The sequence below is a fragment of the Protopterus annectens genome, chromosome 5.part0 (assembly GCF_019279795.1).
Source record: "Protopterus annectens isolate FY-2018-M chromosome 5.part0, PAN1.0, whole genome shotgun sequence".
In the NCBI taxonomy this organism is placed as follows: domain Eukaryota; kingdom Metazoa; phylum Chordata; order Ceratodontiformes; family Protopteridae; genus Protopterus; species Protopterus annectens.
Window position 1 is genome coordinate 606705167 of NC_056735.1, and position 14108 is coordinate 606719274.

A 14108-nucleotide genomic window follows, 5' to 3' on the forward strand; every position below is an offset into this window, starting at 1 on the left:
AAGTAGTATGTGCTTTTCCAGGCATTTTCAGCAGGGCACATCTAAGAGAAATGCTGACAGATAGAGGAGCTAACGTAATGTCAGATCTACTAGCCTGTCAGTGGAATCACTGGACTTTCTGGACTAATGAATGGTGAAAAGTCACTTAGAGATGGATGCTTACCCATGACAAATACAGTTGAAGCTTTAGAATAGCTGAGTAGGTCTAAGTATATAACAACCACTAACTTGACCATGTGTTACTGAAAGGTACCATTAACAACTGCAACCAGGAACACGTCATTTTCTTTTACCTCATTTGGGTTTTATGAGTTTACAGTGATACCATTTGAATGAAAACTGCCCTAACAGCTTTCCAGATGCTGGTAGCCACAAACACAAAGATGATAATCTAAACAATAAACAAAATAGTAGCAAAGGATGCCACTCCACATTTATTACAAAAATAATGATGAAACAACAACTTAGCACTTTCATTACACAAGCATAAAAGGGATTAATTCATGGCAAGATAAACCACTCCATATGTATAGCAACTACAAGAATCTGGGCAACACTAACTCCTCTGAAATCCTTCTACTATAACATAGGGACCATCTTTGATAAACCTGCAATATTTACATCTGCCACATTTGTTCATACTGGTCTTGCTATGCATTAATGAGTCTTTACACTGATTGACTTGTAATAAACTCCACTTTCCTTTACTGAACACAGTCTGTGGCTGGTCACTTATCTTTTATTTTGGGGGCAAGTGTTGTATCCCATGTTCTCGTCACAGCATTTACATATTTGTACACATCACTACTAAATGGTAAAATTTAGGATAAGATTTCTATCATTATCTCTTCCATCAGCTGATGTCTTCTCCCCTGTAGTATCACCGACCTTTCCATTACTTTATTGGGGTGGGGCTTGTAATCCTACCTGCTTCCACTTCTTTCTTTACTTCTGTTATCAAATAGTTAGGTTAACCCTTTTTAAAAACATCAAGACAACCTTCTCCAGTTACATTTAAAACCAGTTGTTCCTGTGAATTAGTCTGGAAAGGTGACCATTTTCCTCTTTACAATACTCATTTTTTGATAAGGAGTGAAAACTTCCAAAATGTAAATATGAATTGGGGAAAGTCTTTTTACAAAAAATATTTGAAGTAAAACATTGGGCCAAATAATTATTTGCCAGTGTAATGTCCAGGTAGTTAATACTCGTCTGAGTCTCCCTAAGCTGATGTGTAAATCTCACATAATTTGTGGTGTTTTCTAAATACAACATAAAGGTTATGAACCTTCCTCATTGCCCTTCTGTAAAATTAAAACATCATCTAAAAATCTAAAATAAGCATGGACAAGCATGAAATGTTCAGATAGAAAGACAAATTGGTCCTCCCAAACAGAAAGTACTACACTGGCATACAATGGACCACAAACAGCACCCATAGCAAACCCTGCTACCTGGTGAAAATACTCGTTCTCAAAATATATGAAGTTATTGTGTAGCACCAAATCCAAAAAGATATATAAAACATGAATCTTAAGTTGAAACATTATACTGTTTACGTAAGACTTGCAAAAAATGCTTCTAAGCCTGAGGTATATGAGATAACCATAAACAGATTTACTAGATATAACAAAATGTACTCTTGAAATGGAACCAAACTTAAAGTTTGTAACACATGCCAAGAGTCCCACAAGATGTGTTTGTTGTTTGCCAACATGTGTTTGTATTATCTGTCAGTATGCACAGCTAATGGTTCTGTTTTGGATCTATTTGCTGTCACGATAAGTCTTAAAGGTGGACCTAATGGATACTTATGACTCTTAGAAATACAAAAATTAGATGGGACCATTGGATTTATAATGAGAACAAAGTCCACCAAGTCATTATTCATCACACCTTGTAACACCAGGTCATGAAGATAATAGTCAGTTTTGCTATATGCAATGTTCATTTTCATTTTGTTCTTTGAAACTCCATTGTAAGTCATACCATCAGATAAGAATGACATCATTTTGCTAGAATAGTTTAAACTGTCCATTAAAACAACTCCACTTCCCTTATCCAGTTTCATCACTCGTATGGCCGGGTTATATATAAGGTAATTCAAAGCACATCTCAACTTTATAATTAAATTGTCAGTGTAATAACATTTGTGCAAACTAATCTGTCTAAACTGATCCTCACACACCCTTTCAAGCACAATAATCTTAGGGTGGGTGGAAGAAGAAAAATACTCTTTCTTCTATAGAAAGGTGATAACATCACCAATACTTTCCCAGCAGAAACATTCTTATATTCAAATTGTGCATATATAACTTTAGTTGGGTTAAAGCTCTAACAATGTTTACCTTAAATCATGGAAAATTAAATCCTTTCTTAAATAAACTATAAAAATTGCTAAATGTTAAGTTGTTTTATTATTATTTTTGTAATAAATCTGGAGGGACATTGTTTGTCATTTGTCTAGTGTTTTGTTTATCGTTTAGTTTATCTTTGCATTTATGGTTACCAGACTGCTTTGTTTTGCTATGGACAATGGTATCTCCTAATGGTATTTTGTCTACTATACCAGTTCATCAGATTCCTGGGGACGTAACCATTTTATTACAGAAATATGTTCCTGCTCAGGAGGATGATAACCACCTGATTAAATCACCAACTTTACAGAACAATATGAATCCACGTACTGAACTGGCCTCCTTCTACTGTGTTTAAATGCCTTTTTACTTTCTCACTGATTGTTGATTTTTTTATTCCTTTGGACTTTATTTCAATTCTCTGCTTATGTTTTCACCTTTCCCTGCAGAAGTTTCAAATCAGTTCTGCATGACAGTTTCCTCTTACCTCTTCTTCTTGCCTGTGTCTGATTCAACGGTTGGTCAAGCAGAAGAAGAATGGCTCATGCACCTTTGTTAAGACTAAAAAGCAAATAACAAATTTGCTGATGCTTTTACACCTAATCATTTGGTAAAAACCTGTCAAAGGACCTTGTTTTCTGCTATATTACAGGCAGATTAATGTGATTTTAGTAATTATATAACATAGAGGATTGTGAGTGGGTCACCGATTGCAACCAACATGCATTTCAGACATGGATGCCAAGAAACTTTGCTCTTGAGGTGATTCTTGTCATCCATGGTGAAAACACATAATAGAAGGTTAGGATTGGTGACCCAATCCTAATTCTTGGTAGTGCATGGAGATTTATCTGCTGCATGTACTACTAGTTAAAGTTAAAAAAGACAAAAAAATACCAACCCTGGAATTCATGAAGCTCGGCGCAAGGACTGCGTTAGGCTTGCGCCGACCTTGTGGTGTAGAGATGGTGCAGTAGCGCCATATGCATATTAATGAAGGTGTGCTGCCGCCACATCCACGTGCATAGGAAACATGCGCGAGTGCATGGGGCGTGTCCAAGCACCGCACGGAGGCGTGGACATGTCAGCTGTTTATGTGCAACCTAAAATGCTGAATAGTACAGCCTGCCTCCAATAGTAATCACACCTGTCAGTGTCCGTGGATACTGAAACATATGCAAAGCATACACACACACACACACACACACACACACACACACATATATATATATATATATATATATACATATATATACACACACACATATACACACAAAAATATATATATATATATATATATATATATATATATATATATATATATATATATATATATATATGTTACTGTAAATATACACATGTACATACCTAGGTTACATTACAGCAATTACGGGTAACATATGGTCAGACCAGGTATATGTTAGTGGGAGGTCCAATAAACAAACGTCTACCTCCCACACCCCCCCCCAGCTAGGCCAGTGAGACATACAGACATGCAATAAAGGTAAATACACCACTGCTTTCCAGACCACTGGCAGGAAACTACCAGTGGGAGAGATCTGCAGGGTCTGCACTTTAAACATGGATCATGGGGTCCTTTGTGGGACACCAACATTTTGCCTTGTAGGTGAACCTGTGATGACTGACGTGACCAGGATGTAGCTGTACACGGAACAGTAGGTTGTGCAAGTCTGATAACACATGGGTTGACAAAACGTACGACGTGTCCCGACATGGGGAGAGTGGTCAGTGTGTAGGGGTGTGTTCGTACCCCAGCTGCGCTCACAGTAAGGATGAGTGCTGTAGAGGGGTGTCAGGTAGGGGAATCATGGGTATGCAATGATGGGCCTAAGTGTGCAGGTGTTGGTTGGCAGAGATGTATTAGGCCCGCCCCGTGGAAGTTATTAATATTCCTATGTGGGTATAGCAGACACCCATACCTCCCAAACCTTAAGAGTACATCTACTGGATAGTCCATAAACCATTGGGAGAGCGCATAGGGACTATATCAGTGAACTGTACCTGATTATCATGGACGTCTGTGATTATGAATCAGAATCTAACACAGTCCCAACTAAATCCTTCCAGAACTAGTGATATTTGGTGGACAGGTGGCGGAATACACGTAATGACTAATGACAACATGTATGAGTCATAAACAGCATGTACCTCGACAATTGTGTACAAATACATATGCTCTGGGACTGTCAATGTGTTAGGCTAATAGAACCAGTCATCTAAATGTGCCACTGAGAGTGTTATGCAGTGTCCTTGATTCAGTGTTCATTCTCCCCCATTCGTATGTGAGGTCTGTTAGTGATGGAAAGCGCATATTCTGCCGACTACCTTAGGTAGATGATAGCATAATAGGTTGGGGTTACCACCTGTTCACATTTGCGCGGGACACTCCCCTTTGAGCAGGTGTGTCCTGCAAAATAAATGTTATTATGGCACATGGCCTGTGATTTAGGGCAAAGAATCCATATATTGTCTGTAGTGGTTGCATAAAATGATTATGTTGTATCTGAAACACCTAGATGTTATAGGAAACAGTATTAGCAACTATAATGCTACAAGAATGACCTTTAATTAGGCAAACCGGTGAAGTAGTCTATTTTCTACTGGCTGTGGGTATGTGTTGCCTTGCCAAATCTGACATCTCTACATATAGGTCCTATAGGGCTGCCACCTTTCCAAATGGCCAAAGTGGGACCTGTTCCATAGAAATGTCAGACATACCAGATCAGAACATACCTACAGCCGTGGATAGTACAGAACTATACGTATTTGCACAAATAAATGCTTAGTCTAGCAGCAGTCCAGTTGCTTATGCAACTTCACATAACATAGGGAAGTGTCATATATACAATAACTGTTACATGCAACTATTAGAGAAACGTAGAATATAAAATTGTCCTGTAATCAGGACATTTGCTATGACTTGATTATTTTCACATGACACATATGCCTAAGGAGGGAATGTCCCACGCAAAGTGGGACAGGTGTTAATCCTAAAGTCCCACCTCGGCCAACTTAAAAGGTGGCAAACCTACAATAGGTATGCGGTAGCATGACCTGGCAGACGGATGTGGGTCCCAAAACACATTTACTTGTCTGCATTGCAGAGTATCGGTTTCCATGTATCAGCCAGATGGAAGCAGATTGTATGAGGAACACCCATATAATATGATTAACTCACTGGACAGGCCACCGATTCCATACAGTCCAACGCCATGCTGTCGCCTAATGGTCAGCCATACCTGATACTGTAGTCATGTAATCCAATGTAATAGGCATCACAAGGGATTGCGCCCACCCAGCGTGAGTGACACATGCAAGCACCAATGTCGGTGCATGTGCAAGTGAGGGACCGAGCGGGTGTAAGCATGTTTGGCTACCAGTATGCGAGTATTGCACTGGTAAAGAAATGTGGAGGCTAACCAAGTGTAAGAAGCTGTAACCAGAGGTCAGCAGTGCTTAACACTGCACAAACCCATGCACAACCACTCCCAACTGCTTCAATGTGCCTTACTCTGTCCGTATCCAATGGGCTTGTTCCTGCGGCAAACAAATAACCATCCTTTGCAAGTGTTGGTAGCAACACCCTGCGCACACAGCTAATGTGAATTACCAATACACCATGGCAAATATGCAGACAATAGACAGTACCACACACATACCATACAGCACAGTCATCCAACAGTATAGCAATGTACCAGCAGATATGTCCAGACCACTGGTGTTTGCAGACCTGGCCGTCTCATGTTTACGTGTGTGAGCATGCCCAGTATGACCATTCAACATGTTGTCGACTGACATTGCCGTCATACCTTCATGTGTTTGAGCATGCCCTGTATGGCCAACTGTATCGCATGTGTTGCATGTCCAGGTAGTCAGTACTGTGGTACCGACCTCTGCGTTGTACACTGACAGGTGGCATGCCATGTCTGCAGGGTATCCATTGGTCATGTGGCATTGACTGTTGCTACATTTCTGTATAGCTTGGGGGGACATCTGACTGTATCCACATTCCTACACAGCACCGGGGGGGGGGGCGCACCTGACTGTTGCTATATGTGTACATTGGAAGGGGGGCACACCTGACACTTGTACACTTTTGCTACAATGGTACTGGTATGTCAGGTACTCCATTTCAGTGTGTAGACCTACATATTGTGCTGGCTAGAGGCATACCATTGTACTCTTAGCTTTAATTACCAACATATTAGTTTTAGATGTCCTAGCCTTCACAACCTACATCCAACTGCCTGGCCTGCTGTAGTCTGTCTGTGTTTGTCTGTGGGGGGTCATCCATAGGGCATATTCAGAGGCCATAGTACAGCATTTGTCTGTGTTGGTCTACACCTGTCCAGCTGGTTGAAACTTGTGAAGGCTGTATGGACACACATGATGCTCAGCCCATTACCCGCAGTGGGTTATGACACCCTGTGTACTACTGGCTACTATGGTGACCCCCATATGTGCTACAGATGTCATGGTGCCACTATGGACATCTACTGTCTGCTGCCTTAACATTTGGCCACCAAATTCCCTTGCATTCTCACACCCATACCATAGCTACAGGTACCAACATATTCTAATACAACTGCCAATTGGTAGGTTGATTGACTTACCTTGAGGGTGTGCCAGACCTGAGGATGGTGCTGGAGGGCTGCCTATATCAGATGCACATAGTGCAGTTCCTATACATGGCTGAGCACAGGTAGTGTCATGTTTGGCATCCCTTTTACTGTCTGTGCGAGTCAGAGAGGGTGACATTCCCTGGGTCCCTACTGTGTCAGTGCATATGATATCCATTGCCGCTTTGCCAAGGCCAGGTCATACTGGGCATGCCTCCTTCCACCTACTGGGTCCAGCTCAGGTTGTTCCTCCTCTGAGTCACTCTGTGCCTGTACAGGCCTTGGCAATGGTGGGGGGCTGTGTGGCCCTGCCCCATGCTGTTCCTACTGCAGCTGTTTCCGCAGGATCATATTGTGTAGCATAGCACATACCATAACAATTTGGGTGCATGTAACTGGTGAATAATGCAAGGCTCCACTGGATGTGTCCAGACACCGGAACCATGACCTGAGCATCCCAAACACATGCTCTATTGTATGTCTGGCCTGTGTGTGTGCCTCATTATGGCGTCGTTGTTCAGGTGTGTATGCATTTCTGATTGGTGTCATCAGCCACGGCTCCAGTGAGTACCCAGCATCCCCCACTAGGTGACCATAGGGGATGTCCATATTGCCAAAGCTGTGATACAGCTGCGTCAGATGCCATATATCGGAATCGTTATAGCTTCCCGGGCAGCCAGCACACACTTTCAGTATAATGCCCTGGGCATCACATATGACCTGGCAGTTGATGGAGGGGATGCCCCTACAGTTAATGTAGGACCTACCCTTCTCACTGGGTGGTGCTTTAATGCATATGTGCATGCAGGCTATAGCACCCACTACCCCAGGGTAGTCTGCCATTTGGTGGAAGAGACGCATATTGCCGGTCAACACCTCACGTGTGTTGAGGAAATGTATGCTCTCACTGGCTTGTGGTGACATGGCATCCAGGAACTGGTGGAATACCCTGGATGCAGATGCCTGTGAGATCCCCATGATATCCCCAGTTGTGCTTTGGGAGGTACCTGTGGCTAGTATACCTAGGCCTACACATACCTTGGTATCCACTGGGATGGGTTCCCCTCGGCCTGTTCGATGTGTCAGGTGTGGCCGGCACAGCTCAACAATCTGCTGTAGGAGGTCTCTGTCCACCCCATAGTGCTCCACTATCTCCAGCTCATGTAGCCCCTGGTAGGTTACCCTGGGTCTGTACAGTCTTTTCTGTCTCCTCACTGAGGGTTGTTTGACAGCATTCATATCCTCACCACCCTCAGCCTCCTGCACATGTTGGTCTATGTTGCCTGCTGCAGCCCTTCTCATTTTGTTGGATTGTTTGGTAAAATTTCCCCACATGTATACACCGGTGGTGTAGAGTGTGCAAAAACCCGAGAGGATGGTGCTTGCTCACTTTAGCATAGTGTTCTGGACCGGGCTGGTCTGCTGGGCCTGTAATCTGCTGATTGTGATAACTATCACCTGTTTGCCCAGCTTGTTCACCTTGACTACTCTCCTACTGCTGTTGTCCCTCCCAATTGCACTAGGCAGGTATAGATACACCCCTAGCTTAGGCATGCTAAGCCAGGAGCAATGCCGAGACACAGGTCTCCAATCTACGTACAGTATGACTGACACCCCTCCCCATGCTTTCACCTATATTCGAGTCCTGCACCCGGCTATCCATACACATACACTCGTGGGACCTGCATCACACCCTGGGGTTAAACGGGATTCACTATGTTCCACGTCGTTTGCATAGTATTGTCTTCTAATGCATAGTTACATGACACATACTGAGCCTCCCCAAAAATAACCACTGCTTACTGTCGCACAGACCCGCACACAACTGGTTAACAGCGCCTTACTATCACCTGTATTCAATGTCCCTTGTTCTTCCTAGCAAGAAGACTACCGGCCTCTGCACAGCTTGAAACCGGGACCCTGCACACCACAGACGATGTGCTTTACCACTAAGCCATGGCAGATATACATACATCTGAGGTTATCACGTACAAATCATCCAGCACAGGCATTCAACAGTATAGGACATGTATTCCATCATGTAGATTTATGTGTGCTAATGTCCATATATATATATATATATATATATATATATATATATATATATATATATGTATATACATATATATATATATATATATATATACACACACACATATACATATACACACACATAGGTAGATATAGAATATATATCTCAACAGCGGACCACGTGACACCAAAGCATTAGACAAGAATGAAAAGGAAACCACATGCGCCTCCTGCATTATGTATTGGTGTTAATATCAAGGCAAGTGTGTTTCTGTGTGTCACACAGGTTCAGACTGTATTAAGGGTAAGATTAGGGCTGCTGACATTACTCACCAGACCTATTGCCGAATGTATGTCTTGCCAACCCAGTCTCTTGGCCAATTGTGACATTTATGGCCACTATATAGGAAAACAACAAAACACGCTACTCAACACATCCAGTAGCTAACCACTCAGACACCAACACATAGGATATGACTGCCAAACACACACACCTGTCATGTCTTGGAATAGAACACCTACCTGTCTATTCTATCACACTACAGCATTACACAGTTACAGTATGTGCTACCGAGATTACTGGGACACAGCACTCCCAGAGGTGTACTTCTAGGTGGGTGACATCATCAGCAATGGCAAAGTCGGCAATAGGGATTGTATGGAGTATGAGCAGTCTAAAAGCATTATTCTGTCCCCAGGCAGACAGAGACACCACACACACACACTTGGCATGGCTGGGATTAGAACACTGACCTAATTACTTTTTCACACTACAGCATTACGCAGTTACAAAACTCATTACTGAGATTACTGGGACACAATACTCCCAGAGGTGTACTTCTAGGTGGGTGACATCATCAGAAATGGCAAAGTCGGCAATAGGGATTGTATGGAGTGTGAGCAGTCTAAAAGCATTATTCTGTCCCCAGGCAAACGGAGACACCCCCACACACACACACACACACACACACACACACAGACACAGTTGGCATGGCTGGGATTAGAGCACTGACCTAACTACCTTATCACACTTCAGCATTACGCAGTTACAGAATGAGCTACCGAGATTACTGGGCCACAACACTTCCAGAGGTGTACTTCTAGGTGGGTGACATCATCAGCAATGGCAAAGTCGGAGATAGGGATTGTATGGAGTGTGAGTAGTCTAAAAGCATTATTTTGTCCCCAGGCAGACGGAGACACACACATACACACACACACACATATACAGCTGGCATGGCTGGGATTAGAACACCGACCTAACTACCTTATTACACTACAGCATTACTCAGTTACAGAACGCGCTTCCAGGATTACTGGGATACAGCACTCCCAGAGGTGTACTTCTAGGTGGGTGAAATCATCAGCGTTGGTAAAGACGGGGATAGGGATTGTATGGAGTGTGAGCAGTCTAAAAGCATATTTCTGTCCCCAGGCAGATGGAGACAAACACGCCAGTGGTGGGATCAGGACAACTGCCTATCTACAGACCACTATTACAATACTACAAAGATACGAGCCACGCCACAGACACTACACCTTTCAAGACTGTCAATATGACCTTCTAGGAATGCGGACATTGACATGGATGCTGGCAGTTACGATGTACATACCTGTGAACCTGTGTGTTCAATGTAGGAAACCATCCTGAAGTGGGGTATGGCCATCTGTTGACTGGATGACAACTATCGCTATACAGGGTTACAATGGCCATGCCCATACACATAGAGGCACATAACCGACACAAGGTGTCACTGGGCATGCTCACACACTTAGTAGCACATGGCCGTTTGGAATGCACTATGTGTCCATCTACACAACGTTATACTGGGCATGCTCACACACTTAGTAGCACAGGGCTGTTTTGTATGCACTCTGATTCTAAACACAGAAGGGCACAGTGACCATGCTATTACAGTTAGACGTGAACAACACATTGTAATGGACTCCGGTGTTGATAGTTGTCATTGTTAGCAGGAACGCTGCACTACATATATCTGACACTGGTCTTCTACACAACGTCTGCTGCTGTCCGTCACCTTAGATGTACCAATCTAAACCTGGCACACTACTACCACCCATGGTGATGTCCTGCCAGAAGTGGATACTTCGCCCATATAGTGCCATTCATAGTCGAATGTCCTGAGACCAGGTTAACACCCTGACACCTAGAGGACAACTGCATTGTATGTGTATGCTAAACAGTGCTAGATATGTAGCGTTTGTAATCACAGCTGCCCAATGTAGATCCAACAATGGGGAATACTGACATCTGTGCAGTGAGGAACACCTGGCTGAAGGCTCAGTTGTGCACAATAGCACTACCACTGTATACCTAGAATACAGACATGTGGGCCATAACACAGGTACAGAATGCTCCAGGTGGTGGTATCCCCACGTACATGAAGGCCATTCACATGTACTGACCAGTGCACCCTCAAAAGGCATCACAGATGTGTCAGGTGCAGATCACAGTGTCAAAAGCTGCATTCTAGGATGTAGCCCTCAGACATCACCATGTCCTTGGACCAGCAATACACATCCATACATGTGGTAGAACATATAATAGTACAACACCATGTGATCAATGACCAGTGGACTGTACCTAGCTCAACATCAACTGTGCAGACTACCCATGTACTGACACAGTTGCATCATGTGTTATGCAATGCAATGATACCACTGTTTGTAACCAGGTCAGCTGTACACATAACAGGGGCCCTGGGTCATATACAGCAATAACAGATGACTGTTGCTGTACACCAATAAACACCCTCATGTTTGGATATGACATACATGTACCTGCCATGGATATGTACATGCCACACACATACACACACACACACACACACACACACACACACACACACACACACACACACAACACATATGTATATAGCATATCTGTTGCTGTCCTTCATGCAGACAGGTGGCTACAGCAATTACACACATGCACATGGAAGGTAGGTCCACGGCTGTTGAATGCTAACTGTACATAAGGTGTGATATCAGTGTTGACTGAGTTAACATTCTCTCTGTACTGGTTACCCATGACAACTATATCATCCAAGAGTCCATGTGTCATGCATGTCATCACACATGTCCACCAATTGCAATGCCTACAAACATGGCTAAATGACAGGAATGTAGGACCTACACACATGTACATGTAGTGGTGTGCGTTTAGCTACCATGCGCGTGCAGTAGCTGATGTTTGCAGATGGCGTGTGTCTTACTACAACATGCAGTTGCAATGCAGCCCCATCATTGCCAACTGTATATGGTGATATACTGACAGTATGGTAAGATGTACATCAGGTATGGATGGATGTGTGGACATAACTAAGTGGTGGGCCATCTTTGCAGATGGCTCTTTGCTGAGGACAGCTCACAGGTGTGTCACAAGCAGTCCTACAATAACATGTGCAAGCACTAAGTTATGGTGCTGTTAATTGAAGGGGAACACATACAACCTACACAGCGGTCAGGGTGTCACTGACTGTAAATCACTTGACACCTGTAACACTTAAGACCTCTTGTGTGCATATATCAGCACAATTGCCAAAGGTAGCACCGGTATACATTGTAATGCAGGCAATACTGCTGCATGTCTGTCATACGTATCAAAAGATAGCAGGTGTTTGATTCACATACTGCCATGTGTGTTTGCTTATGTACCCATATATACCACGTATGGTGGGGAATACATCCCAATTGTTACTCACACTCCTGCACGCTGTTGTAAAGATCTGTACATACTGCATTGTAGAAAGTAAGACATAGGCAGGGGTGGGGTGTGTATCACACACATGTGAGCTATCTGTATGTTTATGACATAGGTGCATTCAGTTGTGGACTCCACAGTGTGTGTGTGTGTGTGTGTATGTATGTATGTATGTATGGCTGTCTGGTCCATGGAGTGAGGATGTATGTTACCATAGTGAACAGATAGGACCCCTAACCCCTCCAGGTGATGCAATCTACTACCCTGTTGATGCTGTCAATCGTAGGCATTACTGACTACCTGTACATGTGTATTTTCTGTGTTGCGTTATGTGGGTGCACAGTACTGTAATGGTGATTACCACATAGGCAGGGGTCCTCACCTCAACACTATCAAGTGTGTGTGTGGGTTACAGTGTCATTGACCCTGTGAGTGTGGGCGTGTTACTGTGTGTCTGAATACATGTGTGCGAATACCTGTTTGTGTGTGTGTGTGTAGTTGTGTGTTCTTATCCTGTAATGTGAATGTGTATTACTGCTACACAGTGAGGCATCAAGCTATCAACTGGCCTCAACCCTTGTCATCAGCAAGACTGCTATGTAAACTCCCCGCCCCATGTAACTGTACCTATGATGTCACCCGGTATGGATGTCATGTCTCTAGCCACTGTAGCTTACTTAGTACACAGCTCCCATGCTCCTGGATCAGTAGGTGTGTAGACATCTTTGGAATGTCAGCCTTTCTAACAGTGAGGTTGAAGCTATGAATAGCATGCTGGTATTGCCATACATACCTGTGAGTAGTCCACATTTACACATGGGAAACTAACTGCAAACACTGACACTCAATGGCACATGCAATTAGACCTGATGGAGGGAAGCAGAACATCATGACCAACATGCTGTTACTGTTGTTACCAAGACACATACTGTGAACAGAAAACAATGTATTCTAAACCTGTATTACACGGTATGTCTGCTGCATGTCAACAGTACACAGCAATTGTAATCTGCACTTATCTCCCTATTCTGTTCACCCTGTGCATCAGACCATATGAGCATGTCCATGCACCAATGTTGTGGATGACAGGGATGCGGCACAGGCATCATCATATGCACAGGGTGATAATGTTTGCAAGGGGCCTAGGCTGCACCAGTGGATGACATCATGTGTGTGAGTTAGGACCTGTGATCTAACTGGCCATGTGTGGTTGTTATGCATGTGTGTGTTGCGGTGCCCTGCAGATGTTTCTGTTGTGTGCATGCATGTGTGCACACAGTTCTGCCATATGTCTGGCCTACACAGGGGTATTATTGACAGCTTCAGACTGTACAGACCAGGTTTTACAGCTCACGG